Raw genomic sequence first — 13,667 nt, forward strand, 5'->3', positions numbered from 1 at the left:
CCCACTGAGCCACCCAGACGCCCCCCGCCGTCTTTTTTTAAGTAATCTCTACACCCAGTGTAGGGTGCCTCAAACTCACGACCCCTAAATCAAGAGTTGGTTGCTCTACTGACTGAGCCAGCCAGGCATCCACCTTTATTTTTAATATAACTTCATTGTGCATTTATATGATTTAATTTTTAATGATTGCATATAACCTTGGCTTGTAAAATTCCTGAAAATGTATCAGCTTTTGCTAGTCTATATGAGTTGGCGTCAACATATTGAAGCTAAGGCTAGAGAGGTGAGATAATTTCCCAAATCAACTTTAAGTGCCAGAATCAGAATAAACTTTTTATTTTATTTGTTTTTATTTTATTTTATTTTGTTTATTTGACAGGGAGAGAGAGAAATCACAAGTAGGCAGAGCAGCAGGCAGAGAGAGAGGGGAAAGCAGGCTCCCTGCCGAGCGGAGAGCCGGACGTGGGGCTTGATCCCAGGACCCTGGGATCATGACCTGAGCCAAAGGCAGAGGCTTAACCCAGTGAGCCATCCAGGCGCCCCTCTTTTAATTTGATTTTTCTTTTTAAAGATTTACTTACTCGTGAAAGAGAGAAAGAGCATGTGTGGGAGGGGCAAAAGAAGAGGGCAAGAGAATCTCAAGCACACAGCATGCTGAGCATGGAGCCTGATGCTGGGCTCAGTCTCTTGACCCTGAGGTCATGGAGGACCTGAGCTGAAACCAAGAGTCATATGCTTAACTGACTGTGTCCTGATTTTTATTTTCATCAAAACAATAGAAGTTCATAGTTTAAAAAGTCAAAAGGTACTGCAAGGTTTATAGTAGGAACGCCCCTAAAAAAGCAGCAGTTCCCTGATCTACCCTCTGTATCCCCATTTCTGATCTACAGTCCTAACATTTAACTCTTTTAGTTTTTTCTTCTGGTTTCTACCTTCCTATTTTTCATAATGGGAGAGTTCTATTCTATTTTAAATTTTTTCACTTTTTGATATTACTGATTCCTTCTAAGGAAGATGGGGATTTAGCTCTCTTATGCCTTACATGTTGTTCTTTACCCACTTTTCTAATACATGACAATTATAATTGTTTCTTAAATTACCTTTTTTTTTTTTTTTTAAAGATTTTATTTTTCAGTACTCTATACCCAAAGTGGGGCTTGGATTTACAACCCTAAGATTAGGAGTTTCATGTTCTACTGACTGAGCCAGCCAGGTGCCCCTTAAGTTATCTTTTAGTATTTACACATTATGATCGTGTAAACAGTGCACACAGACAAGAAAATTGAGAGCTAAGGAAGAACAGAGGCCCAGAGTGTATGAGGTGTGGGAAAATGAGCAACCTTCTAAGAGCAAGGGCTGTGAGATTAGTAGTGTTCTTCAGGAGAAGCCACTTCAGAGCAGGCTAGGAAGTGGGGAAAAAAAAAAACACTTTCTGGGAAGAAACTGAAATAAAATATATTATGATTATATCTTCTTCTTCTTCTTTTTTTTTTTTTTAATATTTTATTTATTTGAGAGATAGAGATCACAAGTAGGCAGAGAGGCAGGCAGAGAGAGGTAGGAAGCAGGCTTCCTGCTGAGCAGAGAGCCGGATGTGGGCGGGGCTCGATCCCAGAATCCTGGGATCCTGACCTGAGCTGAAGGCAGAGGCTTTAACCCACCGAGCCACCCAGGTGTCCCATGATTATATCTTATTACATAATTTTTTGAAATTAGTAATTGCCATAAATTTTAAACATTTGCCTCATTTTTAAAGGTACTTACAACCGTATTTTCCCCATACTCTATGACAGAACTGTAAAACTCATCTCAGTTTGGTTAAACATCAGATAATTCCCTTTTACCCCTTTCAACATACTCCCTAAGTTGCCCTTCATTCTACTGCGAGAATCCCACGTATTACTCACAACTCTCATCCTAGTACTCCTGTTCACCATTACCCTGGGGATTGCCTTTGCTTTTCTCCTTAGCATTGGCATGCATTTTCCTGAATCCTATACCATCTTTTCTTTCTTAGGTTTATCTTTTCATTTTGCTAGAGCACATCATTCAGGAACTTCCTAAGAAAGGATTCCAAGAGATAAGTTATAAGGTGTTTGAGACCTAGTGTGTCTGAAAATGTTAATTCTACCCTCGTGTAATTGATAATTTGGCAGGATATATAATTTTAGGTAGAAAAATCATTTGCCATCAAATGCAAAGGTTTTTCTCCAGTGTTGTTAATTTCCAGCCTTGCTTTTGAGGAATTCAAAAACATTTCAGGCCTTAGCCCTTTGTGATTTTTTCCCCCCCTTATAGTAGATTTTTAGGACCATCCCTTTATCCCTGATGTGAAATTCCACAGAGATGTACTTTGATGTGAATATTTATCATTCCTTATGTGGCATCTTGGTGTGGACATTTTTTTTTTTTAAACATTTTATTTGAGAACGAGAGAGAGAATATGAGTGGTGTGGGGCAGTGGGAGAAGCAGACTCCCTGCTGAGCAGGGAGCCTGATGTGGGGCTTGGGCACCCCACCCCCCTATGCCCTGGGATCACCACCTGAACAGAAGACAGCCACTTAACCTGCTTGAGCTATCCAGGTGCCCCTTTAGTGTGAACTTTTATTCTGGAAATCTATGTCCTTCATTTCTGAACATTTTTTCTTATATTTATTTTAAATATTTCTCTCTGCTTTCTGGAACTTCTGTTAGTTCAGTGTTGGGCCTTCTGGGTTTATCCTCTATTTATTTTATCTTCTGTTTTCATTACTTTCTCTTTTTGTTGTACTTCTTGGGAGATTTCCTCGATGTTATTTGCCAGCTTGTCAGTTCAGGGTTTTTTTGTTTTGTTTTGTTCTTTTAAAAAAACCTCTATCTTGAATTTAATATGTAAGGGCTCTTGTTCTTCAGTGTTTATTATAGATCTTGTTTGTGTTTCAATATTTCCTTTCCTGAGGATGTTATACTTTTTTGTGTATCTGTGATATTTTCTTTTCCTTGAATTCTTTGTTTACTTCTAAGTTCCTTTGTTTGGTTTGGTTTTGGTTTTCTTTAATCTTGATAACTTTCTTTTAATGTCTTCTGGTTCTATGTTTAAAATTATGGTAAATATATATAACATAAAATTTATCATTTTAATAATTTTCTAAAAATTTTATTTATTTATTGACAGAGATACTGCAAGAGAAGGAACACAAGCAGGGGGAGTGGGAGAGGGAGATGCAGGCTTCCTGCTGAGCAGGGAGCCCGATGCAGGGCTCCATTCCAAGACCCCAGGATTATGACCTGAGCTGAAGGCAGATGGTTAATGACTGAACCACCCAGGAGCCCCATTTTAATAATTTTTAGGTGTACTGTTCTTTGGCATTAAGTACATTCACATTTTTGTGTAACCATAAGTATCATTCATCTCCAAACCTTTTCATCTTACCTCACTGGAATTCTGTATGTATTAACTTCCCATTCACCTTCCCCCAGCCTCTGGCAGCCACCATTCTACTTTCTGTCTCCATGAATTTGACTATTCTAGCTATCTCGTCTAAGAGAAATCACATAGTCTTTGTCCTTTCGTGACTGGTTTATCTGTCATTTTGTGACATGTCTTCAGGATTCCTCCGTGTTGTAGGATGTGCCAAAATTTCCTTTTTTAAAGGGTTTGTTCTTATTTAAGAATGATATACTAGGGAAACAAGCCATAAGAGACTCTTAATCTCAGGAAACAAACTGAGGGCTGCTGGTCAGTGGCAGGGTATGGGGGAGGTATAGGGTGGCTGGGTTATGGACATTGGGGAAAGTATGTGCTATAGTGAGTGCTGTGAATTGTGTGAGACTGATGATTCAAAAACCTTTATCCCTGAAGCAAATAATAAATTATATGTTGATGAAAAAAAGAATAAAAAGATTGAAAAAAAAAAAAGAATGATATACTAAAAAGCTGATTGGAACCTCCATGTCAGTGATCAAGCTATGTTAATTGGAGCCCTTCACTGAAAGTTGGTGAGATGTGAATATCTTTTTCTTTGGTAACCCCCAAATATCTATATCTTTAGGGCTTTTTTTGTGTTCTTGTCAGTTTACCCAGAGAAAAATCTACCTGACTCCTTGGGAATGAAAACTTGGTGGTGCAGTGTTCAAAGAACTGAGGTGGGGAAGGAAGTTGGGACATCTATCTTTTCCTTAATTCTGCTATTTTCATTTAGGGACTTACCCTAGTCCTAGCTGTGGTTGGTGTTCCCTGAGTCCAGAGCATCTCTAATTGCTTCTCTGGATCAGTAAGTTGACAGGCAGCCTTTGTGTGGTGTGGAGGAGGGGTAGTTGACTGGTTGCTTGGGGGTTGGGGTAGAGAACTAGGGATCTAACTCCTCTTTCTGTAGACTTGTCAGCCAGTTCTTCAGGTTATGGTCCCAGTACTCAGTCTTCCTTTCAGAGATGTGTTGTGCCATCAGTTTCCGGCTGCCCAGAACACAGTGGTGTGAATTAGATTTTTTTTTTTTTATTAGACTTTATCGTTTCAGGCTTAGGTTTCAGTTTTTGCAGTCTACCAAGTCAAATTCATCTATTTGCTTTTTCTGTATTAAAGTTTTGTTGCTATCATCTGCCGTTGTTTCCTCTCTTCATTTCTTTGCTATTTTTTGTTTAAACCGTTAAAAATATTTTTTATTGCCAATTTGGAGAGATTTTAGAGGTAGTAAAGAACCACATCTTTTAAATCAACTGTATTTTGGCACTTGTAATCTACTTGCCCAATTTTTTTTTCCTATCGCATAGAAGATTTTCAAAGAGAGACATGTATATACTTCTTGCTACTCAAAGTTTGGACCAACAGCATTGGTATCACCTGGGAGCTTGTTCGAAATGCAGAATTCCAGGCCTCAATCCATACCTAGCCAAGCATATTCTATATTTTTATAAGATCCCTGGGTTATTTGTAATTTATTATAAGTAAATGTGAGAAGCACTGGTCTAATTCACTGTGCCTGGTACAGCACTTGACACATATTAGGTGTCTTCTGTTGGACACTCAGCTATTTAGAAAAGACTTTCTTATTAGAAATACTGTTTTGGGATCAGAGTATAGATATTATGGGAGTAGATGCAAGTATAGAGTAAAAAGTGGGTCAAGGAAATACCAGTTTTAAGGTGTGGATAAAGGAAGAAAGGGCCTTCTAGGAAAATTGAGAGCTAAAGAAGAACAGAGGCCCAGAGTATATGAAGTGTGGGAAAATGAGCAACCTTCTAAGAGCAAGAGCTGTGAGATTAGTAGTGTTCTTCAGGAAAAGCCATACTTCAGAGCAGGCTAGGAAGTGGGGGAAAAACACTTTCTGGGAAGATACTGAAATAATAAAATACTTTAATTACAGTGTAGGGAGAATGATCAAGGAGGAAAGCCCAGAAGACATAATGGAATGATGAGCAATGAAGAGATGGTTTAGTAGGGGAGGCGGCCACACTGGGGTAAGAACACAGGAGATGACAGGTGACTAAAATGAACTTCCACTCTCTCGACCTTGTACTCTCCATGTTTCAGGCATTTCTTTAAATTCTCTCTTGGCATTTTTTTTTTTTTTTTTTTTTTTTTTAGATAGACATGCTGTTCCTTTAGTGTAGGACACCATCTTTTCTTCCTTGATTCTCTCTAGATGCAGTGCCCTTATTTTGTGCTCCATGGCATCCTATTTTTTTCTGTGTCTGTCTCCTTTTTTCTTTTTAAATATTTATTTGAGAGAGTGGGCAGGAGAGGCAGAGGGAGAGAGTGAATGTCAAGCAGACTCTTGCAGAGCCTGATGTTGGGCTCAATCTCAGAATCCTGAGATCATGGTATGAGCTGAAACCAAGAGTGGATGCCCAGCTGATTGCACCATCCAGGGTCCCCCATCACTCTTTTTTAAAAAAGTTGAGATCAAATCATATACTATAATATTTACCCTTTAAGATACACTTTAAAAATACTTTTACTGTGTTTAACCATAGCACAGTAATTATATGTTTTACTTATTTAAATTGCCCACCAGGGGTGCCTGGGTGGCTCAGTTGGTGAAGCAACTGTCTTCAGCTCAGGTCATGATCCTGGAGTCCTGGACTCGAGTTCTGCGTAGGGCTCCCAGTTCAGCAGAATGTCTGCTTCTCCCTCTGACTCTCCCCACTTTGGTGCACTTTCATTCTCCCTCTCTCACATAAATAAAATCTTAAAAAAAAAAAAAAGATTTTATTGGGGCACGTGGGTGGCTCAGTGGGTTAAGTCTCTGCCTTCGGCTCAGGTCATGATCTCAGGGTCCTGGGATCAAGCCCCATATGGGTCCTGGGTCCTGCTGAGCAGGGAGCCTGCTTCCCTCTCTCTCTCTGTCTGCCTTTCTGTCTACTTGTGATTTCTCTGTCAAATAAATAAAAGTAAAATCTTTAAAAAATTATTTATTTGAGAGAGAGACAGAGCATGAAAGGTGAGGTCAGAGGGAGAAGCAGACTCCCTTTGGAGCCGGGAGCCTGATGGGGGACTCAATCCTGGGACTTCAGGATCATGACCTGAGCCACCCAGGTGCCCAATAAATAAAATCTTTAATAAAAAAATGCCCACTTGTCTATCTTGTCATTATCTTTGGCATCTGGCCTAGCACCTGTGTCTAACAGCTAATAATCTTATGAGGATTTAGCCCTATTTTATGGATGGAGGAAACTACTTTAACCCTATTTTATGGATGGAGGAGACAAAGGCCTAGAATAAGTAGGTCAGCCACTGTTGAATGAACACATTTATTGTGTGTACCGTGTACCAGCCACTGTGCTTATATGTTTGGGTTACAGAATTAAGAAAGGCTTTGGTCAGAGTTTCAGACAGAATGTTGGTTAAAGCTTCACCCTAAAATGAGGGATATATAGCTGGCTCTTGGTTTTGTGGTACTCGGAATCAAAAGGCTTGAAGTCTCTCTGACTGCTTATATAATTGGGTGTGCCCCTTCTCCCTCTGTCACAGACTGGAGACATATATTCAAATGTTGTTTTAGCCTTTTTTCTTCCATTTTTTAAATTTAAAGCCATCCTTTATAAAGTCAAACCCTAGCATAGACTATAAGGGCTGAGATCTGCCATTCCTCCCTGGTTTTAATAAGTACCTCACTCTGATTCTTAACTTTTTAAAATTAAGTATTTTATGTAGAAATAATTTCAAACTTACAGAAAAGTTTCAAAAATAAGAATACAAAGAACATAATCAGGTTCACTTGTTAACATTTTATTCAATTTGTTTTATAATTCATGTTCTATATGTATAATGTCATACCGTTCTTTTCTCAACTATTTAAGTTACAATCATCCTGGTCCTTAACCCCTAAATACCGTAATATATATTTCCTAAGAATAGGAATGTTCCTTTATATTCCCCAGTATACCATAATTATTAATTTCAGTACATTTAACTTTGATGTGATACTTTACTGTTTATAAATTATTTATAGATTACAACTAAAGAAATAATCTTTTTACAGTGCTATAGCCCCTGAATACTCTCTTTAATTAAAAAATACCAAAGTGGGCACCTTGGTGGCTCAGTCGGTTAAGTGCCTGCCTTCAGTTCAGGTCATGATCTCAGAGTCCTGGGATCAAGCCCACATGGGGCTCCCTGCTCAGCAGAGAACCTGCTTCTCCCTCTCTTTCTGCTGCTCCCCCTGCCTGTGCTCTCTTGTTCTCTCAAATAATTAAATAAAATCTTTAAAAAAAAAAAACCAAAGGGAATTTTTGAAAGTTTTTCTAAAAAGTTGGAAAACATATTGCTGGGCCCTGCTGGTCATGGCACTCAGCTCACTAAGGATTAGGTTTGAGCAGTTTAGCATTTGCATTGAAGTTTCCGCAGGAGGAGATCAATTGCTCCTTTTGCTGCGTTTCCATTAGACTTTGCTTTTACCTTTACTATAATATTTACTTCATTCTGCTGAGTGTTATGGTTAGGTGTTTCTATATGTTGTTCATGTAGTTTTGTTCTTTTGAGTGCTGGAAACACCTTGTCCTTGTACCTTTTATAGCTATAGCAAAATGCTTTATACAGTCTAAGTTTAAACTGTTAATCCTTATAAATGGATAAGTAGAAGAATTTTAAATTTTGCAAAATTATAGGTCCAACTCTAGCTCTTTTATAAGCCACATCAAGTCCTTTCCAAACAAGATAGGTATAAGTAGCATTTAGGAAAAAAGTATGGATTATAGCAAGGTCTTACCCCATCTAGTAATTTTGGTAGCCTGATGGTTTTTTTTTTTTTTTTTTTTAGATAACAGCTTTTTAAAAAATAACAGTGAGATAAAATTCACATAGCGTAATAATTCACCCACTTAAAGTGTATAATTTAGTAGGTTTAAGTATATTCACAGAGTTTTGCAACCATCACCACAAACAATTTTGTAACGTTTTCATTACCCTACTCTGCACACATTAGCTATCCTTCCCTTTTCCTCTTTAATCCCACCATGAGCCCTAGGCAACCATTAATTTATTTTTTTGTCTCTGTAAATTTGCCTGTTCTGGATAGTGGAATAATCTAATGTGGACTTTTGTGCCTGGCTTTTCACTTAACCTAAACAATTTCATGGTTCATATATTTTATAAAATATTTCAGCAGAGTTGCGCAGCGGAAGCGTGCTGGGCCCATATTTTATAAAATATTTCATTCCTTTTTACTGCTAAATAATATTCCTCTGTATATACCACATTTTGTTTACTCATTCATCTGTTGATAGATATGGGGTTGTTTCTCTTTCTGGCTATTACAAACAATGCTATTATAAACATTCATACACAAGTTTTTTTTATGGGCGTATGTTCCAGTTCTCTTGAGTATATAACTAGGATTGAAATTGCTGGGTAAGGTGATGACTAGGTTTAACCTTTTGAGGAACTGCTAAACTGTACAGTTGCATCATTTTATATTTCCATCAGCAGTGTTTGAGAGTTCCAGTTTCTCCACATTCTCATCAACACTTGTCTTTTTGATTACAGTTTATCTTTGAATAATGTGAGAGTTAGAAACACCAATCCCTGTGTAGTCCAAAATCTCTGTATAAATTTTGACTTCCCAAAAATTTACCTACTAATAGCTTATTATTGACCAGAAGCCTTACGGATAACAGAAACAGTTGTTTAATACATTTTTGCATGTTGTATTTATATACTGTATTCTTACCATAAGGCAAGATAGAGAAAAGAAAATGTTAGTTAAGAAAATCCTAAGAGAAAATAACTTACAGTGCTGTATTTATTGATTGTGTAAGTTTATGTTGTCTGTTTACAAAATCATCTTTCAATACCTGCATCAATGTGATATGATACAAAACACTGTGAGATGTTATACATATTACTAACAGCAGACATCAAAAGTGAGAAGATAATGGGATGCCTGGGTGGCTCAGTTGGTTAAGCGGCTACCTTCGGCTCAGGTCATGATCCCAGCATCCTGGGATCGAGTCCCACATTGGGCTTCTTGCTCGGTGGGGAGCCTGCTTCTCCCTCTGCCTCTGCTGCCACTCTGCCTGCCTGTGCTCACTCTCTCTTTCTCTCTCTCTCTGGCAAATAAATAAATAAAATCTTTAAAAAAAATTAAAAAAAAATGAGAAGATAATGTGAAAAAATTCATATGTATTTGCAGATACAACAATTCATGCATTGATAATGAAGCATCAATATGTTTGGCAGTGATGACAAAAACGTTTCATGCAGTTCTTGCTATATAGTTCTTAGATTTTCATATCAAAATACATGTATAACAGATAAATTTATTATCTACAGTATGTACATATAGTTCAGTACGATGATTATTTGCTGTTAAGTGGAATTTGATCCTCATAAGATCTTCATCCATGTTGTCTTCATGTTGAGTTGGTTGAAGAGGAGGAGGAAGAGTTGGTCTTGCTGTCTTAGGGTGGTATAAGCAGAAGAGGAGGAGGAGGGGAGGCAGGAGAGGCAGGCACACTTGATGTAACATTATGGAAATATGTAATAATTTCTATCTGACATTTTTGCTTTTCCATTTTTCTAAAAAAATGTTCTATACGGTACCAATCCTTCTACCATTTCAGTGCTTGTATCATACAAATGAAGGCAAGATAGAGAAAAGAAAATCCTAAATGAAGTCAAAAGCAGTTTTGAATATTTGGAACACTTCTGCCAGATTGTCTAATGTCAGCTTGTTTTCTGGAACTGCTTCTTCACCTTCTTGTCATCTGACACTGGTTCAGTAGCACTCATCTCCATCATGTCGTCTTCTGTTAATTCCTACGATGTGTCACTTAGCTCTTGAATTTCTCCAAATTCTTAAAACCCTTTACTCGCCACCTTTTTCTTCTTCTTTTTTTCCTTCCATATCCACTGTCTCTTTCATGATTTTTTTGATTAACTCTGTTGTAAATCCTGTGAAATCATGTATAACATCTGGACACTATTTTCTCTAGCAGGAATTTATTGTTTCGGGCTTGATGGCTTTCACTGCTTTTTGTGTAACAGTGATGGCATCTTCAGTGATGTGATCCTTTTAGACTTCCATGATGTTCTCTCTATCAAGGTTCTCTTCCCAAGTACTGATAATCCTTTCCAAAGAGTACTGTACATGATGAGCCCTAAAGGTCATTATGACTCCCCGATCTAAAGGCTGATTTAGAGATGTGTTTGGGGGCAAATAGGTCATTTTAACACTTTTGGTATTGAATTTGTGGGGTTCTGGGTGGCAAGGGACATTGTCTGATATCAAAAGAACTTTAAAAGGCAATCCTTTACTGTCAAGGTACTTCCTGGCTTCAGGGACAAAAAGCATCAATAGAACTAATTCAGAAAAATGGTTCTCGTTGTCTAGGCCTTGTTGTATAACCAAAAGACGGGCAGCTGGTGTTTATTTTTTCTCTTCAAGGCTCAGGGGTTAGCAACTTTATAGATAAGGGCAGTTCTGATCATAAACCCAACTGCATTTGTGCAAAATGGTAGCGTTAGCCTATCCCTTCCCGTCTTTCTTTTTCTTTTTTTTTTTTTTTCTTTTTAAATCCCTTCCTGTCTTAAATCCTGGTGCTTGCTTCTCTTTCTTACTAATGAATGTCCTTTGTGGCATTTTTTTCCAGAAAAGGGCACTTTTGTCTGCATTAAAAACCTGTTCAGGCAGACATCCTTTCTACTTCATGATTTTCTTAATGGCCTCTGGGAACTTGTCCGCTGCCTCTTGGTTGGCAGAAGCTGCTTCTGCTATTATCTTGACATTTTTAAAGCCTCTTTCTAAAATTACCAAACTACCCTTTGCTGGTTAAATTCTCCAGTTTTAGATCTTTCACCTTCCTTTTTCTTTAAGTTGTCCTATAATGACTTAGTTTTTTCCTGAATAATATTAGAGTCTATAGGTACCTTACAGCAATCCTGCACCCGCATAAAGGCTGCATTTTCAATACAGGATAAAAAGGTATCTCCTAAAAAGTGCAAGGTTTTTGCATCCACTGGCATAGCTGCAGGGATGGCTTCTCAAATTTCCTTTTTTTTTTTTTTTTTTTTTTAAAAAACAATGGTCCTTAGACGGGTGGGCAACTGCAGACCTCAGTCAAGCAGTTCAACTTTTTCTTGTAATGTCATGACTTTTCTTGGCTTCTTGGGAGCTTTCAGCATCACTAGTGGCACTTTGTATGGGTCCTCTGGTGTTATTCTAGGTGGAAGAACGATGGGAGATTACTTTTTACGGCAAAATATAATTCACGGAGAGATGAACTGTTCATGCAGAGATGATTAGTGACACAGGGCATTTTAAGCTGATGCTCATAACGCTTGAGCTCACTGCAATAACAACAGGAGATGGCTACAAAATTATTAGAGTAGTACAGTATGTACTACAGTCAATTTTATGCAGTTATGATTTAATACTGTATCTTTACTTTTGTTTATAACTCCCTCAGCTGCAAATGGGGCCATGTACAGTCTGTATGTGTTTGCATAAAAGTTTGATAAATTTTAACTTTTTATGATTTGTGTATATTTTATGGTAGTAAATGAAAAAATAGACTAGTATATACATACATTTTATGCATTCATGATATACTTAACTTTTTCTTAAGCTTTTTGATATTTCTATCAAAATATCTTTGTCTTTGTCTGCAAGTGCTTTGTCTGCAAGGTTTTTCAAACTGTTGCAAATCTCCAAGAAATTTTCTAACATATTTATTGGAAAAAAACCAAAAAAACCCTGTGTATAGAAGGACCCATGTATGCAGTTCAAACCCCTGTTATCAAAGGGTCAACTGTATAGTCATCCTAATGGATGTGAAGTGGTATATATATGTATATTTTTAAGATTTTATTTATTATTTATTTGACAGAGAAGGAGAGAGGGAGAGAGCTCTAGCAAGCAAGGGGAGAAGCAGAGGGGAGGGAGAGAGAATCCCAAGCAGACCTCACACTGAGCCTGGAGCGCCACAGGAGATGGATCCCATGACGCTGAGATCACAACCTGAGCTGAAATCAAGAGTTGGATGCTCAGCCAACTGAGCCACCCAGGCGCCCCTGGAGTGGTATCTTATTGTGATTTTAATTTTAATTTCCTTGAGGGCTGATACTCTCTTTTCATGTACTTGTTGGCCATTTGTATATCTTCTTTGGAGAAATGTCTATTCACATCCTGTGCCCATTTTTAATTCAGTTATTTGTCTTTTTATTAAGTTGCAAGACTTCTTTACTCTGGATACAACTTTATTAGATATATGATTTACAAAGATTTTCTGCCATTCTCTGTGTTGTCTTTGCACTTTCTTGATGATGTCATTTGAAGCACAAAAATTTTTAATTTTGATCAAGTCCAATTTATCTGTTTTTTTTTTTTTTTCCTTTACTTTGTGCTTTTGGTTCCTATCTAAGAAACCAGTGCCTAGTCCAAAGTTATCAAGATTCAAGTTTGCTCTCTTTAAAAAGTTTTACAGTTTTGGGCTGCCTGGGTGGCTCAGTCAGTTAAATGTCTGCCTTTGGCTCAGGTCGTGATTCCAGGGTTGTGGAATCAAGTCCTGCATTGGGCTCCTGGCTTGGGAAGGAGCCTGCTTCTCCCTCTGCCTGCTGCTCCCCTGCTTGTGCTCTCTCTCTCTCTTTCTCTGCCAAATAAATAAATCTTTTTTAAAAAAAGGTTTATAGTTTTAGCTTTTACATATAGGTTTTTGATCCATTTTGAGTTAATTCTTGCAGTGTGATGCAGGGGTCTGACTATATTCTTTTGAATGTGGGTAACCAGTTGTCCTAGCACCATTTGTTAAAAAGACTATTTTTTTCAACATTGAATATTTTTTTTAAAAGATTTTATTTATTTTATTTGACAGACAGAGATTACAAGTAGGCAGAGAGGCAGGCAGAGAGAGAGAGAGAGAGGAGGAAGCAGGCTCCCTGCTGAGCAGAGAGGCTGATGCGGGACTCGATCCCAGGACCCCGAGATCATGACCTGAGCCAAAGGCAGCGAGCGGCTTAACCCACTGAGCCACCCAGGTGCCCAACATTGAATTTTTTTACATCCTTGTTAAAAACATTTGACAGTAAAGAGTTTCTGTTTTGAAGAACATATTCACATTATTCCCCTTTCCCCCCATATTGTCTTTTTTGTTAATTAAAAAAAATGTAGAAACCATCTCAAACTTACAGAAAAGTTGCAAGTACAGTACTGATAACTTATTTTCTTGAACTGTTGAGAGTAAGTTGCTGACG

General features: G+C 37.9%; 1 protein-coding gene across 1 annotated transcript in view; it reads left to right on the forward strand.

Moving 5' to 3' along the window:
• The first annotated feature begins 6,960 nt into the window (after positions 1-6,960).
• PIK3R3 (phosphoinositide-3-kinase regulatory subunit 3) overlaps positions 6,961-13,667 on the forward strand; it is a 57,133-nt gene continuing 50,426 nt past the window's right edge. Inside the window, exon 1 of the mRNA XM_032361015.1 lies at positions 6,961-6,971. The gene's annotated coding sequence lies outside the window, so the exon portion shown is untranslated. The remainder of the gene's footprint in view (positions 6,972-13,667) is intronic.

This window comes from Mustela erminea, chromosome 10, assembly GCF_009829155.1.
Source record: "Mustela erminea isolate mMusErm1 chromosome 10, mMusErm1.Pri, whole genome shotgun sequence".
Classification (NCBI taxonomy): Eukaryota; Metazoa; Chordata; class Mammalia; order Carnivora; family Mustelidae; genus Mustela; species Mustela erminea.